Source organism: Balaenoptera ricei, chromosome 14 (assembly GCF_028023285.1).
Source record: "Balaenoptera ricei isolate mBalRic1 chromosome 14, mBalRic1.hap2, whole genome shotgun sequence".
Classification (NCBI taxonomy): domain Eukaryota; kingdom Metazoa; phylum Chordata; class Mammalia; order Artiodactyla; family Balaenopteridae; genus Balaenoptera; species Balaenoptera ricei.
In genome coordinates, this window is record NC_082652.1 from 54,268,817 (window position 1) to 54,290,305 (window position 21,489).

General features: G+C 39.0%; 1 pseudogene; it reads right to left on the reverse strand.

Annotated features, from left to right (window-relative positions):
• Positions 1-11,941: 11,941 nt before the first annotated feature.
• LOC132347357 (proteasome assembly chaperone 4-like) lies at positions 11,942-19,882 on the reverse strand (annotated as a pseudogene).
• Between the last annotated feature and the right edge of the window lie 1,607 nt (positions 19,883-21,489).

Below are 21,489 nucleotides of genomic sequence, written 5' to 3' on the forward strand. Positions count from 1 at the left end.
TGTTCTTTTCTTTATGGCCAAGATTTTCCCATCTCACCCAGAATTATTTTTTCACTGCCAATGTCTCCTTCCCATTGACTAGTAACAGAGAAGATATTTCTACTCCTCTTTAAATATAACAAATACTTGTTATAGTTGGAGGTACTGCCTCTGACTCTTGGGCTCTTCTGACCTGGGAAACATTTTAAATAGCACTGGCTGCTGCAGGATCATGATAATCTTTACAAAATAGATCATGTTGTTAGAACTGTGTGATTAATATAAGAAGTTGGGAACCTAGATTTTATGAACTAAGTGCCAAATACCAACCTTCAGCATTGCTGGAGACATTTACAAACAGCCTGTCTTTGTATCAACACAAAGTGGAGCCAGTAATTATAACATGGAGATCAAACCTCATTTGCTCCACAGCAAATCCATGGAGTGGCCAAAAGTTGCCCTTTTTCTAGGGATTTGAATCCAGATTGGCTTATTGAGACAATACTATTGCTATGTTTCAACTGGATCTGTGATATTTACCAGATTGCTTGGGCCACTTGACCAGGCTTCTGATTTGTATGTTAGATAAAAGCCTGATTTAGACTTTTAATGAGAACTCTTTCAATTTATGCTTCATTTTTCTATATCTGAGGGGTAAAGAAGAGGGAAATCATGTGACCCAAGTGGGACATTGGTCTTAATCTATTAATCTGCACTGATATATTATCCCCACTCCACTCCCACACTTTGTCTTTTCTTTCCCAAATAATCAAGTCAGACAAAAACAAATTGTCTCCTCTTGTTTGTAGAATTGAATTCTGATTAGGTTTTTCAGTTGGTACTACCACATGCAAATATATGTCTTCCAGTGCAGTTTGTTGAATGAAGATAATCTGATATTCTTTGTAGGTCATCTAGGAACAGGTAATGCTTTTCAGCTCCCTCCTCCTGTCTCTTACCTATTCAACCTTCTTAAGGAAAAAGAAAATGAATTTTTTAAAGGATTAACTTACATAAATAACCAGGTTCTGTGCTAGGAAGGCAGGGAAACTTCCAAACCAGGAAAAGTGAAAAGAAACAAGAAAAAATCAAAAAGACTAGTGGAAACTTTTCTTCCGTTTCAGATGATCATATAGGATTTTTCTCTTTCATTTGTCTCCTTCCTATGGGCTGTGAGCTAAAAGTTGCTTGAAAAACAAAACAAAACAAAACAAAACTGTAATCCCATGAAGTATACAGGAATTTACTTAATTTTTAAAAGAGGAAAACAGTAATAAAAAATTTTTTCAGAACTTTTATTTTCATCGCCCAAGGTTCAATCTAAGATCATGAGTACTTTTAAGGAAGCAATCATGATTAGAGCAAAGAGTAATGAACTAGAAGTCAAAGACAAGAAATCTAGATTTAGGGGTCACCAATCAAGTATAGCCAGGGCAAACCATTCCCCATTTCTTCTCTTGGCCTCAAATTCCCTAACTGTACCAAGAAGGGCTTTGGGTCTGGAACTCTTTCCAGCTTTTACTATGCTATATTTGTGGTCTCATCCCAGTTCTTCAGACTGACATAATGAACGGTCAGCAGAATTGCTGAGTTTGTGGTGCTCAACCTTGACATTCCCTGCCTCTGGTTTCTCATTGCATCCCTTCTTTAGTCATATGTCTCTTTCTATATCTGGAATACAGGGCCCTCACTTCAGCTTCTGGATTCAGGAAAGTATGTGACATCCAATCATTCCACCTGAGATGACTCTTGGGCACCTTGTTCCTTCCCACTGGGTTCTCTGCCTTTTTTACTCTCTCAGTGTAATAAGAAATTTTAAAAAAAGATTAATTTAATTTTGTGGTAATTCTAGGTATAAGGAAGCTGGGAGAGGCACTCATATAAGGGTGTCTTTCTGTGCTTTGGGATGGGTCCTTCCCTCGTGGCTCCTGACAATATTCTGTGCTTACATGCTCATAGGTTACCTCTGAAGTGTTTGTGGTTCTACTAACAGCCCAGGTTTCCTGCAGCTACATCTATCTGACATCCCAAATCTGAAAAAAATGGAACATTCAACTAGGACTCATGTTCTTAAAATCCTTGATTTTTGCAGTTGTGTCTATCAAAACAATGGATCATTCACCAATTGTAGATATTTCTCTCCTCTCTCGCACTCTCCATGCTGCTGCTGAATTTGATGATTCTCATTCCACTTTAGGTTAGATGTGGAATGAAGAGAGCGTTAAGGGATATAGGGATAGAGGATCACACTCTCTACAACTTTGGGAGGCCCTGACGGCACTGTGGAGGAGGAGAGTTATCCCCTACTACCGCCTCATTTTCCAATGCCCTGCCACCACCCCCCATTTTTGACATTTATAAATCCATCATACAACCACTTCCAATCAAGATGTCCCTAGTTATTCAGGATCATTCTTTCAGACAATGTGCTATATTTAGGATCTCTCTCTTCACCTTCCTGTACATCAGAAACAGCCCCACCGCTCTCTGGAGTATTTGGAAATGTTCATTCACGTGACTCATGCACAGCACAATGGCAGCAGCTAAATAAATTTTTCTGTGCAAGATTCCTTCCTCCCTCCTTCCCATTTTTCTTCTATCACCGGTCTCTCTTTCTCTTTTTACATTTTTCTTCTTCTTTTCCTTCCCTTTGCTTTTATGTGTTTCCTCTCTTCTGTAATCATAACTTGACCATCTACTTTGAACAAGGTGCTATATGGAACTGGTTACTGTGGCAGCAACATGAGAAGATCCTGAGCTTTCTCCTTGAGGAAATGACAGTGCAGTGGAGACATGGATGTGGCACAGGGCATCATACTGTAGGATGGTGTCAGGTGATGAGAGCTTTAGTGGCAGACAGGAGGAAGCAGATCCTTAGGTGGGAAATCAGGGAAAGATTCCCAGAAGTCACACTTGGACCAACTCCTGAAACAGCAGAGTTTTACTAGGGGTACAAGTAGAGAAAAGGGTCCCCAAAGAAGGAAATTTTGGGTGTAGAGAAGCAAGAGGGAAAATATCATGATCTAGGAGAACAGGTGGTTTGACATTGCTAGAGCAAAATTATAGTAGATACAAGGGCAGAAAATGAGATTGAAGGACTCTACTTAGGGCACACATTTGTTTTGAACAGGTACTTCCGATAGGTTATCATGAAGCAATGAGCAGAAAATCCTTGCAGCAAAACATTCAAATTAGGACCCCCGGAGGAGCTTCAAGATTGCAGAAGAGTAAGATGCAGAGATCACCTTCCTCCCTACAAATACATCAGAAATACATCTACATGTGGAACAACTCCTACAGAACACTTACTGAACGCTGGCAGAAGACCTCAGACCTCCCAAAAGGCAAGAAACTCCCCACGTACCTGGGTAGGGCAAAAAAAAAAAGAAAAAACAGAGACAAAATAATAGGGATGGGACCTGCACCAGTGGGAGGGAGCTGTGAAGGAGGAAAGGTTTCCACACACAAGGAAGCCCTTTCGTGGGCAGAGACTGCGGGTGGCGGAGTGGGGGAGTTTCGGAGCCACAGAGGAGAGCGCAGCAACAGGGGTGTGGAGGGCAAAGCAGAGAGATTCCCGCACGGAGGATCAGTGCCGACCAGCACTCACCAGCCGGAGCGGCTGGTTTGCTCAGCGGCTGGGACGGGTGGGGGCTGGGAGCTGAGGCTCGGACTTTGGTAAGATCCCAGGGAAAGCACTGGGGTTGGCTGCATGAACACAGCCTGAAAGGGGCTAGTGCACCACAGCTAGCTGGGAGGCACTCCGGGAAAAGGTCTGGAACTGCCGAAGAGACAAGAGACTTTTTCTTGCCTCTTCGTTTCCTGGTGCGCGAGGAGAGGGGATTAAGAGTGCCACTTAAAGGAGTGCAGAGATGGGCACGAGTCGCAGCTATCAGCCTGGATGCCAGAGACGGGCATGACATGCTGAGGCTGCTGCTGCAGCCACCAAGAAACCTGTGTGCAAGCACAGGTCACTATCAACACCTCCCCTCCCGGGAGCCTTTGCAGCCCACCACTGCCAGGATCCCGTGATCCAGGGACAACTTCCCCGGGAGAACGCACGGCGTGCCTCAGGCTGCTGCAATGTCACGCCGGCCTCTGCCACCGCAGACACGACCCACATCCATACCCCTCCCTCTCCCCAGCCTGAGTGAGCCAGAGTCCCCGAATCAGCTATTCCTTTAACCCCGTCCTGTCTGAGCGAAGAACAGACACCCTCAGGTGATCTACACACAGAGGCGGGTCCAAATCTGAAGCTGAAACCTGGGAGCTGTGCGAAAAAAGAAGAGAAAGGGAAATTTCTCCCAGCAGCCTCAGGAGCAGCGGATTAAATCTCCACAATCAACTTCAGTACCCTGCATCTGTGGAATACCTGAATAGACAACGAGTCATCCCAAACTGAGGAGGTGGATATTGGGAGCAATGATATATATGTATATATATATATTTCCCTTTTTCTCTTTGTGTGAGTGTGTATGTGTATGGTTCTGTGTGTGATTTCGTCTGTATAGCTATGCTTTTACCATCTGTCCTAGGGTGCTCTCTGTCCTTTTTTTTTTTTTTTTTAATTAAAATTTTTTTTTCTTAATAATTATTTCTTACTTTTTATTTTAATAACTTTATTTTACTTATTTTATTTTATCTTCTTCATTCTTTCTTTCTTTCTTTGTTTTTCTCCCTTTTATTCTGAGCTGTGTGGAGGACAGGATGTTGGTGCTCCAGCCAGGCGTCAGGGCTGTGCCACTGAGGTGGGACAGCCAAGTTCAGGACACTGGTCCACAAGAGACCTCCCAGCTCCATGTAATATCAAATGGCAAAAATCTCCCAGAGATCTCCATCTCAACGCCAAGACCCAGCTCCACTCAATGACCAGCAAGCTACAGTGCAGGCCACCCTATGCCAAACAACTAGCAAGACAGGAACACAACCCCATCCATTACCACAGAGGTTGCCTAAAATCATAATAAGGCCACACACACCCCAAAACACACCACCAGAGGTGGACCTGCCCACCAGAAAGACAAGATCCAGCCTCATCCACTAGAACACAGGCACCAGTCCCCTCCATCAGGAAGCATACACAATCCACTGTACCAACCTTAGCCACTGGGGGCAGAAACCAAAAATAATGGGAACTAAGAACCTGCAGCCTGCAAAAGAAGACCCCAAACACAGTAAGTTAAGCAAAATGAGAAGACAGAGAAACACACAGCAGATGAAGGAGCAAGGCAAAAACCCACCAGGCCTAACAAATGAGGAGGAAATAAGCAGTCTTCCTGAAAAAGAATTCAGAATAATGATAGTAAAGATGATCCAAAGTCTTGGAAATAGAATGGAGAAACTACAAGAAACGTTTAACAAGAACCTAGAAGAACTAAAGAGCAAACAAACAGCAATGAACAACACAATGAATGAAATTTAAAATTCTCTAGAAGGGATCAATAGCAGAAAACTGAGGCAGAAGAACGGATAAGTGACCTGGAAGATAAAATAGTGGAAATATCTACTGCTGAGCAGAAAAAAATATGAAAGAATGAAAAGAATTGTGGACAGTCTCAGAGATCTCTGGGACAACATTACATGCACAAACATTCGAATTATAGGGGTCCCAGAAGAAGAAGAGAAATAGAAAGGGACTCAGAAAATATTTGAAGAGACTATAGTAGAAAACATCCCTAATATGGGAATGGAAATAGTTAATCAAGTCCAGGAAGCACAGAGAGTCCCATACAGGAAAAATCCAAGGAGAAACATGCCACAACACATATTAATCAAACTATCAAAAGTTAAATAAAAGAAAACATATTAAAAGCAGCAAGGGAAAAACAACAAATAACACACAAGGGGATCTCCATAAGGTTAACAGCTGATCTTTCAGCAGAAACTCTGTAAACCAGAAAGGAGTGGCAGGACATATTTAAAATGATGAAGAAGAAAAACCTACAACCAAGATTACTCTACCCAGCAAGGATCTCATTCAGATTTGATGGAGAAATTAAAACCTTTACAGACAAGCAAAAGCTAAGAGAAATCAGCACCACCAAACCAGCTTTACAACAAATGCTAAATGAACTTCTCTAGGCAGGAAACACAAGAGAAGGAAAAGACCTACAATAATAAACCCAAAACAATTAAGAAAATGGTCATAGGAATATACATATCGATAATTACCTTAAATGTAAATGGATTAAATGCTCCAACCAAAAGATATAGACTGGCTGAATGGATACAAAAACAGGACCTGTATATATGCTGTCTACGAGGGACCCACTTCAGACCTAGGGATGCATACAGACTGAAAATGAGGGGATGGAAAAAGATATTCCATGCAAATAGAAATCAAAAGAAAGCTGGAGTAGCAATTCTCATATCAGACAAAATAGACTTTAAAAAAAAGAGTATTAAAAGAGACAAAGAAGAACATTACATAATGATCAAAGGATCAATCCAAGAGGAAGATATAACAATTTTACATATTTATTCACCCAACACAGGAGCACCTAAATACATAAAGAAAATACTAACAGCCATCAAAGGGAAAATCAACAATAACACAAACATAGTAGGGGACTTTAACACCCCACTTTCACCAATGGACAGAACATCCAAAATGAAAATAAAGAAGGAAACACAAGCTTTAAATGATACATTAAACAAGATGGACTTAATAGCTATTTATAGGACATTCCATCCAAAAACAACAGAATACACATTCTTCTCAAGTGCTCATGGAACATTCTCCAGGACAGATCATATCTTGGGTCACAAATCAAGCCTTGGTAAATTTAAGAAAATTGAAATTGTATCAAGTGTCTTTTCTGACAACAATGCTATGAGACTAGATATCAACTACAGGAAAAAATCTGTAAGAAATACAAACACATGGAAGCTAAGCTAAACAACACTCATTTATGATAAAAGCCCTGTAGAAAGTAGGCATAGAGGAAACTTTCCTCAACATAATACAGGTCATATATGACAAACCCACAGCCAACATCATCCTCAACGGTGAAAAACTGAAACCATTTCCACTAAGATCAGGAACTAGACAAGGTTGCCCACTCTCACCACTATTATTCAACATAGTTTTGGAAGTTTTAGCTACAGCAATCTGAGAAGAAAAAGAAGTAAAAGGAATCCAAATCAGAAAAGAAGAAGTAAAGCTGTCACTGTTTGCAAATGACATGATACTATACATAGAGAATCCTAAAACTGCTACCAGAAAACTACTAGAGCTAATCAATGAATTTGGTAAAGTAGGAGGATACAAAATTAATGCACAGAAATCTCTGGCATTCCTATACACTAATGATGAAAAATCTGAAAGTGAAATTAAGAAAACACTCTCATTTACCATTGCAACAAAAAGAATAAAATATCTAGGAATAAACCTACCTAAGGAGACAAAAGACCTGTATGCAGAAAATTATAAGACACTGATGAACGAAATTAAAGATGATACAAATAGATGGAGAGATATACCATGTTCCTGGATTGGAAGAATCAACATTGTGAAAATGAATCTCCTACCCAAAGCAATCAACAGATTCAACGCAATCCCTATCAAACTACCACTGTCATTTTTCACAGAACAAGAACAAAAAATTTCACAATTTGTATGGAAACACAAAAGACCCCGAGCAGCCAAAGCAATCTTGAGAACGAAAAATGAAGCTGGAGGAATCAGGATCCCTGACTTCAGACTATACTACAAAGCTACAGTAATCAAGACAGTATGGTACTGGCACAAAAACAGAAATATAGATCAATGGAACAGGATAGAAAGCCCAGAGATAAACCCATGCACATATGGTCACCTTATCTTTGATAAAGGAGGCAAGCATATACAGAAGAGAAAAGACAGCCTCTTCAATAAGTGGTGCTGGGAAAACTGGACAGCAACATGTAAAAGTATGAAATTAGAACACTCCTTAACACCATGCACAAAAATAAACTCAAAATGGATTAAAGACCTAAATGTAAGGCCAGACACTACCAAACTCTTAGAGGAAAACATAGGAAGAACAGTGTATGACATAAATCACAGCAAGATCCTTTTTGACCCAGCTCCTAGAGAAATGGAAATAAAATCAAAAATAAACAAATGGGACCTAATGAAACTTAAAAGCTTTTGCACAGCAAAGGAAACCATAAACAAGATGAAAAGATCACCCTCAGAATGCGGGAAACTATTTGCAAATTAAGCAACTGACAAAGGATTAATCTCTAAGATTTACAAGAAGCTCATGCAGCTCAATAACAAAAAAACAAACAACCCAATCCAAAAATGAGCAGAAGACCTAAATAGACATTTCTCCAAAGAAGATATACAGATTGCCAACAAACATATGAAAGAATGCTCAAAATCACTAATTATTAGAGAAATGCAAATCAAAACTACAATGAGATACCATCTCACACCGGTCAGAATGGCCATCATCAAAAAATCTACAAACAATAAATGCTGGAGAGGGTGTGGAGAAAAGGGAACCCTCTTGCAGTGTTGGTGGGAATGCAAATTGATACAGCCACTATGGAGAACAGCATGGAGGTTCCTTAAAAAACTAAAAATAGAACTACCATATGACCCAGCAATCCCACTACTGGGCATATACACTGAGAAAACCATAATTCAAAAAGTCATGTACCACAATGTTCATTGCAGTTCTATTTACAATAGCCAGGACATGGAAGCAACCTTAGTGTCCATCAACAGATGAATGGATAAAGAAGAGGTGGCACAAATATACAATGGAATATTACTCAGCCATAAAAAGAAACAAAATGGAGTTATTTGTAGTGAGGTGGATGGAGTCAGAGTCTGTCATACAGAGTGAAGTAAGTCAGAAAGAGAAAAACAAATACAGTATGCTAACACATATATATGGAATCTAAGGGAAAAAAAAAAAAAAAAAAAGGTCATCAAGAACCTAGTGGCAAGATGGGAATAAAGACACAGACCTACTAGAGAATGGACTTGAGGATATGGGGAAGGGTAAGGGGAAGCTGTGACAAAGTGAGAGAGTGGCATGGACATATATACACTACCAAACGTAAAATAGATAGCTAGTGGGAAGCAGCTGCATAGCACAGGGAGATCAGCTCTGTGCTTTGTGACCACCTAGAGGGGTGGGAAAAGGAAGGTGGGAGGGAGGGAGATGCAAGAGGGAAGAGATATGGGAACATATGTATAGTTATAACTGATTCAGTTTGTTATAAAGCAGAAAGTAACACACCATTTTAAAGCAATTATACTCTAATAAAGATGTTAAAAACAGAAAGGAATACTTATACTAGAATAAAGTATTGTTTCTCTGAAATGCAAAAAAAAAAAAAAAAAAAAAAAATTAGGATCCCCTTTGCTTTTCTATTCCCCCCAGAGCAATGACTACCAAGTAAGTCCAAACAAAAGGGCAATTGTGATAAAAGTACAGTCTTAATCATTTTATTTATGACAGAATCCTTTTCTCCATTTAAAACAAACTAGACCCAGGCTGACCATTACATGCCAGCTCATTTCTGTTTTAGGAAATATAGAATCTGTGTGTGTGTGTGTGCTCATGTTTACAAAATATATCATTTATACAAAAGATTTTACATAATGATATATATGTTTCAAAAAAAAAAAGTACAGTGAACATCCATGTGGCCAGTACCAATGTGGTTTAACACCATATTATTATTATTTAGCAAAGGTTGTTTTTAAACCATCTTTAACAAAGAAGTCATTAATGAGAACAGAATTCCAGATGAAAAAACAGTCACATTGCTGATGCTGTCTGCATCCACAGAGTACCTAATCCGGACTGGAAATCAATAACTCAGCAGCAATAAGCATCCATTCATCAACACATATATAAGGAATGAGTGTTAAAAGTCTGGTATCATGTCCAGTATTGGCTCTCCAGTGTGGTTAAGACATTTAGAAACCCATACTGGTGGCATCCATGGGTAGAATTTATGTAATAATGTGCTCTTGCAGAAACCAGTCAAGTCTTTTGCTTTCTCCAAGATTTTTTATTAATCTCAGTCAAATGATATTCTGCTAGGATTGAGCATGCATAGACAATATAAACATAGTTCTTTGAAACAATGAAATTTCACCTCACCTCTCTCCTTGACAAGGTTTTTGAACAAGCAAAGAATGTATTTTATAACTTGAATTTCATTGGGGAGGTGGTGAAATAATTGGGTTCATAGAATAGTTCTTCCCTGAATAACTTCAACCTTATTTGACATTAAGGATAACGAAATAGAAGCAACAAATAGAAACCCCACTACATTGACTTTGCTCTAGTAAGAACTATAATAAATTACCAGAAAATTAAACATTTCCTTCATAAGGACATAGCACTATAGAATGCACTAGGAAAAAAGTTTTTTTTTTCTTCCAAAAAGTATTTATCAGTAGAATCATTTCACCAAGTGAAAATGTAAATAGAAGTCGAGTTTTTAAGACAAAATCATGGTTGCTCATTTGAGGTGGAAAAATGAATCAGGAACCTCAGTAGGTCACCCAACATTTCTATAGCCTGAGATGTTGTATCTCAGGGAAACCTCTAGGGCTCCACTTTTGTTAAAATGTCTGTATTAGACCACTGACCATTCCATTTGTGTTTAACTGTAGCTATAGGAAAACTTGCCTTTATTTAACCAAATCGAGCTCTGTAACTTCTTATGCGTCTTTTACATCCAGTTTTTTGCTATGTTATGTCTTCTCTCTGAATTAAATGGATTTCTAATGAATTTCTAAGGGAACAAACAAGTTTCTGGATTAGACACAATATTTAGAAGAGAGGTTGTCTGGTATTATGAAATCACATCATATAGACAGCTACATCTTCTGCCTTCATGTAACACTAACTGGAAATTAGACAACAAGAGAACAAAGTGAGAAATCAAATGTGATTTGAAGAAACAAAAAAGTTGAGAAGAGCAGCCACATAACACAGGGAGATCAGCTCAGTGCTTTGTGACCACCTAGAGGGGTGGGAGGGAGACACAAAAGGGCAGAGATATGGGGATATATGCATATGTATGCATATACACTTTGTTATACAGCAGAAACTAACACACCATTGTAAAGCAATTATACTGCAATAAGATGTTAAAAAAAAAAGAAGAGTTACTTAATAAAAGGAGAATAAAATTGGAATTTAATGTTGGCAGTCTTGTCCTTCAGCTTTCTCTAACACTTAGAAATGGAGGAGGTCTCCTCATTAATTTGTCTCCAGTCTGGTTGCCTCCTGCAAGGGGGTTGGGGAGAAGCAACTTCTGACAAGTTAGAGGTGAGAGGCTCCTTCCCCAGATACAACTCACTGAGACACGAATGAGACACTCAGTTCCCCAGCCACCAACTTCTGGATGCAACAGCACACTGTGCATAAGGAGCAGAGAACATTTCCCTTAATCACTCCTTATCAAACTGAAGCCCAGTTTATTGGCAGGTCTATCAGGGGTGATTTGGTAACCTGTCTCCCCTCCTAGAATGGTGAGTGGACATCAAACCTCACTGTGTACTTTATAGGAACCGAATGTGGCATCAACTACACTAACGGGGTAAAGTTCCAAACGTGACTCTAAGCCTTGGAGTTAAGAGAGCATAGGTGTTATTTCTCTCCAGCTTGAGGAAGAGATATCCCTGTCGTACCCCATAAAGTGTGTCAACTTGAGGTCCACACCTTTTTTCTTAATTCTGGTTCTTGGTGGGAAAACCCCGTTAATTACCTCCCAAAGGGAAGGGAGCATAAGAACGTGGGTGGATATATACGTACTCTTCATCATGGAAGAAACTTTTAAAAATTTCATCTTATTGTGGAATGGCTACTTCATCATTATTTATTTATTTATTTATTTATTTATTTATTTATTTATTTATATTTAACATGCTGACAGCCAGCGAGATCCAATCCATTTCTTCAAAAGTCCGCTGTGCATGAGTCTCACGTCCTCGCCGCCGCCTCGGCTAGAACTTCTCCGGAAAAGCCTCCATGTCCTCCTTGATCCTGTTTTCTACCAGTAACGCGAAGCTGCTTGTCGGTGTTTGGAAGGTTATAGCTGACAAACACCTGTTTGCTGGTCTTCCTGGCTAAGCGCTGGGTGAGGCTGGTGGACGTCGTGTCAGACGTGTCTCCGAGGAGGGCTGTGGACACGGGGTTGGGGTCGTAGCGGGTGCACATGACCATGGCGAGGTTGCGCAGGTGCGGCGTGTCCCCCACCCACAGGAAGGGCGAGTCCGTCAGCAGCAGCGTCTTTAGATGGTGCTCTGAGTCTCTGTGTCAAAAGGTATGTGTGTGAATCCTGTCATGGTGCTCACTCTTCACATTTCTCTGTGGGCATGCACTGTGTTTCCCACGGTGTCTTATGACAGAATTTGTGACAGTGGGAGCAGTGGCAGCAAGAGTGCAGGGATCAGCATACGACTGTCAGTGCTAAGGGAGCCAGCAGTATGGAACCCAGTGTTAGATCAGAGCAGAAACGTCTGACATGAAATGTCAACCTGTTATCAGAGTAGGCAGACCATAAAACAAAAGTTTCCTTGTAATGTCCATTTGCATAAAGGGTTAACACAGGTAGAGCTATAGAAAAATTTACTTCAGTCCCCAGAAACAGAAAAAAGAATTCTATAATTTTTTTTCCCCCATAAAATGATGCCTCATGTGAATTTTCCTGACTCTAAATGGGTAGTGCCGTCCATGCCCAAATCCTATGAGAATGACTGGGGAAGAGGAAATGTTAGCTACAAACTTTTCTATTTTCAACGAGCAGCTTCCCTTGGAACTAGATTGCTGTTATTAATGATGATGATTTTCTTTTACAACACAGTGTTGGACTGTAATTATTTCCTGATATGAATTGCTTACTCACTTCTTCCCCCCAATTAGTTGACCTATTGCTTCCTACATATTTTTGTTATTACTTTAAGATTCTGGATAAATAGCTTGCTTGTGGATAGAAGTGTTCTTCTGCAGTTTTGATAGATTTTTTTCTTTCTCTTATAAATTGCTCAGTAAAATTCAGGAACATAAAAAGGGCACCAGAAGTTATTACGTGTGATATTTTCTCAAACTATATTTGATTGTCTAGTGGTTCACATTAAGATAAAAGCTTTTGTACTAGCTTAACAAACAGCAAGCTTGATTGCTTGCTGTTTTGAGAAACTGGCTGAGGGCATGCTCAGTGGCTTAATATGGAATCTGTTATTGGTAAGACAGTGAGGGTACCCATCCTGTACTCTCTCTAGGTGATTATTGGTGCATTCCTTAAAATTAGGGAAATATGTTTTCAGAGTTCCCTTCTCTAGCTTCTACATATACACCTATAGGTAGCATGGGTAGAGGGAGAGATGTGAAAACAATGAGGCCACAAATGTCCATCAGCCAAGCTATAAAGCATAAATAATGAGCCTTCACCAACACACCTGCTGTTTGCTCCATTTTTTGCCAGTCACTGTGTAAACAATTGAAGAAAAATACAAAATCCTATCAAAGAGGAGATATCACAGTATATGACAGGATGCTATAAAACAATATAGGGTATTGTAATTTAGAACCAGGCTGAGTGTTTCAGATTTAAAGTGCTAAGTTAGTTTGGACAAGCACAAAGGAAGAAAAAAGGAAGTCTTCCTGGAGGAGATGGTTCTTGAAAGATGGGTGGAATTTAGTTACACAAAGGAGAAAGGAAAGTCAATGCAGGCTGGCACGAAAGCATGAGTGAACCTGTACCACCTACTTCTGACTGATGGCACTGCCATAATTAAATCATATCTCCATTACTTTCTCCTTGTTCTTACTTCAACTCCTCCTTGTGCTAGGTGAGTGAACAGGTTTCTATTTGCTGAATTCGTTCTATGTAATAATAAAATAATCTTGATCCTTAATGTGAATTTAAGAAAAAAGAAATTGATTTTTAGCTTCAGAAATCTCGATTAATTGAGATCACTTACAACTACCTGGCAGTCTGAGATTTAAAAAGCCCTCAGGCAAAAATGTGCAGGAACATTAGAAGGTGGCATTGCATCCATTCCTCCATCTCAGGGCATAATCTTTCTCCTTGACCCACCCACCCAATTCTACCACTTGTCAAAATCAATCAATGCTTCCTTGAATTGTGCATTAATAGGGAAGGAGAAAATAAAAACTCAAAGGGCAGGAAATAAGTCAGGGTATCATTGAAGCCCTGAGCTAAGAATAAACCAACAAATCATGAAAACAAACAAACAATAAACAGACAAATAAAAGAACAGAAACCATGGAGTAGACTGTGAAATTAAGGTTATCCTAATTATTATTTTTTTACGTTTTGATCATAGTTACAGGTGGAAATAAAACTCTTATTGGAAAGAAGATGGAGCATGGTTTTGTGTCTGACAGATTGCAGTGCATACAAGCTGTCACACACTTGCTACTATTTACTCATGCATATGTGCTATCATTCATTCAAGAAAATTTTATTGAATATTGACTATGCATTAGCTAATGTTCAGATATATTTGGAATATAAAAATAAATCTGGCAGAGATATTATGTAACAAAGAGGCTATAACTGCAGTGCATTTTTTAAGATCTAAGAAAGTCATGGGTACAAGGATACAGAGAGAGCATAAAGAAAACAGTGACGCATCCTACTACAGTTTACAGGAAGTAAATGACTGTGAAGGTCCTAGAAACTTTAGGGTGTTCAAATGAGTGGGCTTTCAACAGAATGGGAGAAGGTAGGAGAAAAGGACTACAAAATAAATCTCACATAAGGATATATCATGAACAGAGGCAAAGAAGCCTGAAACAGAAAAAATGTACTGGGAACAATGCAAGTGATCAGGATGGCTGAACTCTGTGTTGTGCTCCAACTTACAAAATCAAGTCGAAGCAGATAATTAAAGGCAGTTAATATCACACTAAAAAAGCCAGTTATTTTCAAACCATTTCAAAATAATTATTTGATGAGTTCCAGTGAATAAAAGAGATAATGGAAAACATAACAGGACTTAGGCTGGAGAAGTATAAGAAGACCCTTCTCTACTCATCCCTGTGTTCCCTGCCTCATGGCTGCTGTAGAAGTATTAGCATGTTTTAAGAATAATAGATTTACACCCATTTATATATAGGTCTATCTTTCTGTCTGTCCATTCACCTTTCTATTATTATGGTTTTTGAAAGGTCTTTATATTTTTAAACAATGATAATTTTCTAATAATAATGCTTAACATTGGGAAATTTTCCCTCTGTGCAGATGCAGAAAAAGGAACTAGATTTAGCCTAATACATGAAACAACCAAAAAAAAAAAAAAATAAGAAAAGACAAAATATATGCAACAACAGTGTTCAAGCCACTGGACATTAGGCAACAAAGAATAGTGATCCCTGAACACTGGAAACAAAGAAGTGAGCCCTACAATCGTCCTAGCTTACTGACTTTAGAGAGTTTTCAAGACATGACACTAGGGAAGGAGAAATGAAGCAGATCCCAGCAACAATTCTGAGATATGCAGAGAGAATTGAGAAGCTGGGGAGGCCAATGTAACTAAAATTCATAGAAGAGAGTGCTGGAAAGGACAGAGTTCAGAGAGAATCCTGGAGGTCTGTAAGGGATTGCCCTTGAGTAGTCAGCTGAGTACTGACAAGTAAATGCATGTGGGGAAACTGCTTGAGACAAGGGGAATAATCATCCAAAAGAATCAGAGAGCCTAGCTAACACTTACATAGGACAGAGAATAGTCTATCTCCACCGATTAAACTGAAAAACTCTTAATTCATTGGATATTAAGGAAAATACTCATAAAGGGCTTGGCTCACTACTCTAGACTCACCTAAAAACCCACTGAAACAAGAACTGAAGGATCAAAGTGTTTTTGAGTGATATAATTTAATCCCAGATCAAAATTCAAGTATTTATAGAAATATATAATGTCCAGCACCTAACAAGATAAGATTCACAATGTCTGGTAGCCAACCTAAACTACCCAGGCATGCAAAGGAGCATGACTATAGAACACATGATGAGAAAAATCAATCAACTAAAATCAACCCAGAACTGACATAAATGTAATAATTAGCAGACATTAAGATAATTATACTCAAAAGTTAAAGACATGGATGATTTTACAAAATGTTCCAAATAAAAATTCTGTACATTAAAACTTCAATATCTGAGATGGAAACTACATTGGATGGGTCTTATGCGCTATTATATATCACAGAGGAAAAAATTGTGAACAGCAGTGGAAAATATACAAAATGAATCATAAAAAAATAATTTTAAAAATGCAAACAATTTGTTATGTCTAATAGAAGTCCTCAAAGAAGAGGAAACATAGAGGGAACAGAAAAAGCAGTTTTTGAGAAAATAATAGTAAAAAATTTCCATAGCTGATAAAAAGTATTAACCCACAGATCCAGAAAGCTCAAAAAATCCCAAGCAAAAGAAGCATGAAGAAAATGACACCAAAGCACATTATAATCAAATTGTTCAAAATCAGGAATGAAGATAAAATCTTTAGCCGGAAGAAGAAGACATGTTGCATATAGAATAGTAAATATAAGGGTGACACAGATGTCTCATCAAAAACAATACAGTGGAAGAGACCTTGGAGAAAAACATTAAATCATGAAAAGAAAAAATAAATCAACCTTGAATTCTATACCAAGTGAAAAATATCTTCCAAAACTGAAGGCGAAATAAAGACTTTTTAAGATATGCAAATGCTTAAACAATTCATCAGCACAAGACCCATATTACAAAACATGTTAAAGGAAGTCCTTCAAGAAGGCCGAAAATAATACTACAAGGAAATAGAGATCTGTACAAAAAAAGCACCTGAAATAATAACTACATATTAATCATAATTTTCCTTTTATTTAAGTCTTTAAAAATAATTGACTCGTGTGGATATAGATGGCATTACTTTTTCAGAAAGCAGTTTAGCAGTTTCTTAAAAAGTTAAACATATATCTATTATACGATCCTGCCATTCCACTCCCAAGTATTTACCTAAGAGAAAATAAAGCTTATGCACTACCGTGTACACAAACATTTGTACACTAGCACTCAGAACAGTTTTCTTTATAATATCTAAAACCTGGAAACGACCCAAATGATCTTCAACAGAAGAATGAATAAACAATTTGTGGAATACATAGAATACTACTTAGCAATAAAAATGAATGAACTAAAAATTAATGAACACAATAACATGGAAGAATCTTAAAATAATTACCCTGAGTGAAATAAGCCAGACCAAAAAAAACAAGAGTGCATGCTGTGTGCTTCCATTTATAGAAAACTCTAGAAAATACAAACTAATCTATGGTGACAGAATGCAGATTAGTGGCTGCCTGGGGAGGTTGTGGAGGGAAAGACAAGAAAGAGGAATTGCAAAGGGGCAAGAGGAGACCTTGGGATGTGATAAATATGTTCACTACCCTGATGGAGTTGATGGATTCATGGGTGTATATGTCAAAACATAACAAATTGTACTTTTTAAATACATACAGTTGATTTTATGTCAATTATAATTCAATAAACTGTTAAAAATAATACCTGAATGTGACTTTTTACTTAATTATTCAAAAGTGCTTTCATATACAGTATCTCATCTAATCATTTCATGGACTTTTGATAGCATTTAGAATTGTTGCTATTATTTTGGCTTTGCAGAAAAGGAAACAAAGTCAGAATGGTATTAGTTGACAAAGACCACACAGCTGCAAGTACCAGGCAGAGAAAGATCGTCACATCCTGATCTCTGGTGTTCACCATTATGTTTCTAGTCCGGTTTGGGCCTGAAGTGTCCTCAGAAAACCCAGTCCAGTGAGCTGGTTACTGGTCTTTTCTCACATCCATCTTTCTGTACAGTTTGGGAAGATTAGCAAACTACATCAGATTAATTCCAAATTGCATATGCTACCTAACTTTAACAGAATTTGTCTTTTTTGCTGCTGCATATTTTCATGATATTTGCACCAGACCAAATATCTAGGGTTTGTTAAGAGATGGCATCTGGCTTGAGTTTCCTCAGATCTCCCCAGGCCTCTAAACTTATAGCTCTTGTCACTGCTTTTCATTTAACAATGAATTATCTATTTCCCCCGATGCATCTCATGTCACCACTTTTATGATTATGTTACTACTTTTGTTTGTTTTGATTTTTTAATGCCCTACATCATCAACTCAGTTTTACATTCCTTGAACATAGAGATAGTGGATATGCTGGTTTGCTTCCCTGCAAAATATGTCAATAGGGCCCAATGTATTTTTTTTTTTACTTTTAATATATGAGCAAATAATTTTTGTTGATGTGGACACTGAATTTTTTGTAGTTTCTATGCAGATATTTCATGAACACTTTTTATATTCTTCCATTTTTTCTTTGCCTCATTCCTGCCTCATAAATTCCCAAGCTGCTACTTACTCTTCACACAAAATAATTAATATTTTCAGTTGTAAGTTTAATTTTTATCTCACACTCCATTTTTTTTAATTAGAAATTTAAAAGAAACTCACAAAAATAAAAGCAAGATGAAATAATTTCCTGGAATAAGGCTAAACTGATATCTATCAAAAAGGGATAAGAAGGGAATAAATACACTGACCAATTCTAATCAAAACAAGGATAATGGAAATTAAGTTTGTAGAGGTTATTATGAGGAAAAAAAAAAAAAAAACTGGAAATTTTTGTCCACCCAGTTTTGGTCCTCCTACTAAAGAACTTTTATCTTTATCTGGAATTTGGGAATGTCTTCCAAAATATTTACCATGAGGAAATGGAAGGGTGTTTAGGTTAAGTTTTCAAAATGGGTAGTTGACAGCATGTGCAATAGCACAAGCAAGTCAGAATGATTGGTTCACTAAACTGATGAAAATAATTTAACAGGAGAAAAGATACAATGATATTTAATGTAAGTTTTACATAACACAGCTGATTTTAGAAGGAAATGAAGACCCAAATAAACAGATCTGAATATTTTATGAAGAGTGGGCAGTCGTGGTGGAACATGACAGGTTAAGGAGTATGAGGTAATTGTAGTAAACTGGGGGAAACTTAGCAAGGCCTGTTTGTTAGAATTCTCCTTGGTGTCTCTTTGTTTTCAGAGATAAGGATGCTCTTTCCTCTGGGTACAGAGAAGACACCTCCCACAGGAGGGTTCTATGACTTGTTCCAAGGAAGAACAGCAATTAGGTGGAAGAGTGAAGGACAGGGGGATAATCAGAGTGGTGTTCTTGCATCTGCTGTTTTCTCAAATTTTTTCAGCTTCAATATGCCAGGAGCCATATTTTGAGGTAACATATCCTGAACCTCATCAGAAGAAACAGAGACTCAGAAAGTTTAATGGTCCATTCATTCATTCATTTGACAAATATTTATTGTGTCCTTACTAAGTGTCAGGTACTGTTAAATGTGATGGGGATACACCAGTGGGGGGGGGGGGGAAGAAAAAGATTAAATTCTATGCTGTAAGCAGCTTGCAATATCACGGAGAAAGCTTCCAATTATAGTCGGTGGCAGAGATACGGTTTCAGCACAGTTCTGTAACCCATGTTTGCTCATTATATGTGGTTACCAATCAGCGAGGTTAAGTCAGGAAGTTCATTTACTATGAAGGCTCAGGGTCTTTCTACAAAAATGGCCCAAAGGTCCATAATTCTAGTAATGCAGGATGAGGAGGAACTACATCCATCTGTTTTCTCTGGCTCTGCAGGTCTCTTTCCTTCAGCCTGGGTTTCCTCTGGAAGATGATAGTTCTAGATATTCAAGCTAACTTGTAACACCTTAAGTGCAGGGGGCTGCAAGGTCAAAAAGCATATGTTGATGGTCCAGGTCCTACAGTTTTTTGGGCTGATGTGAGGACTCTGCTTTGGAAGGGTCTGGTTTCCCCAACTCAAAGGATGCCCCAGCCTTGAACTTCATTATGGCTGATGTGTTGCAGGGACTGTATTTTCCTCTGCTTCTGATCAGCAGCACTGTGTGTCCTCCTGCATGACTGCCATGCCAGGGAAAGGGAAAACTGCGTCCTGCCCTGTTGTAAGGCTTCCTTGAGGACCTTCCAAAGCCCAGATTTTCTCTGAATTGAGGTGAAGCAGAATGGGGATTGTTAATAAATCAGGGAGGGGTGGGAGTCTTGGAGCTGAATATCCATGAGACTGCTGGTGGGATTTACAGACACAGGTGTGCCCACACTCACTCACGCCTACACACACACACACACACACACACACACACATACACTTGCACACACAACCCCAGGTGGAGCAGGGAATTAGTCAGCAGAGGCCTGACAAAGTGCTTCCTACACATGCTGTTCTGTCAGGCGGCACAGCTTCTTGGGCTTCAGAGGTAATTACATGGATTTTCTGTCTTGTACTTGCAAAAACACAGCCCAGCACAGCGCTGCTGCTGCTGGCTCGTCACTGACGAGGGCTTCGGCACTGGCAGGCAGCAGGCCGCAGGAGAATGTTTACATGCTCTCTTTTAAGAATTCAAACGCCAAGAAAACACAGGAGGTACCAGTGGAAGGAAGAGGGGTGAGAGTCAACATGGGGGAGAAGGATGTGAAGTTTCTCTTGGATAACCAAGCAGGACATTCCAGAGGAAGTGGGGGTACACAAAAATGGGGAAATTGCTGCAGAGAAGGCTGTGATCATGCTTGTATTGATGAGTTTTACTTTATTTCCCTTCATCCATCAGCATAATCAGTTGACCAGTAATAACCATTTTGCTTTCAATGGATCCATCCATCAGTCAACACTTATTAGACCCTGCAAACCCCAAATTCCAGGCCAGACACTCTGTGTTTCCCTGGGGTGGGTATCAGGCATAAATCACAGCCTCTGCGCACAAGGAGCTTACATGTGAGGCGGGAAGACAGTCACTCATTTCAGGAAAAGTGAAGAGAAGGTGGTTTGTGATTTGTGAGCAATTGGGTATGGAGTGCAGACCTGATATCAAGTCTCTACCTACCATTTGGGGATGTTCTCTTTTCTAGTCTTTATCTTAACATGGATTATAACCAAGAAATGGAGTCCAGAAACAAGGATAAATAGAAGACAAATGTACTGGGGTATTTCACATTTTCATGAGCAAAAGGGAAGAAGGTGTAGACCACAGTAAGGAGAAAAACATCCTGGGGACCTATTGTGTGCCTGAGAGGTGGCCAGTGTAATGCCATGAGGAGCATCGGAACCAGTGTGCAGTCTTCCATATGCACTTTCCATGTATATTGCATGGGGTCTGACGCATAAGCTGTGTGAATGGAAAACTGCAGATCTGAAGCAGACCCATCTTCAGGCTGCAGAAATGACCCTGGCTGTTATATCAGGACAAGGTCATAGCTATCCATGTTGACCATGCATGGGTTTCTGAATTTCCTATCCCTATTGATTAAGTTTGAGGGCTTCTATGTATCTGCACTGATAGAATGCTGACCCAGACCGCGTGGGGACCTTGAAATCATTCATAGCATAAAGAATTAGAGACACAGACATAGAGAACAAATGTATGGATACCAAGGGGGAAGG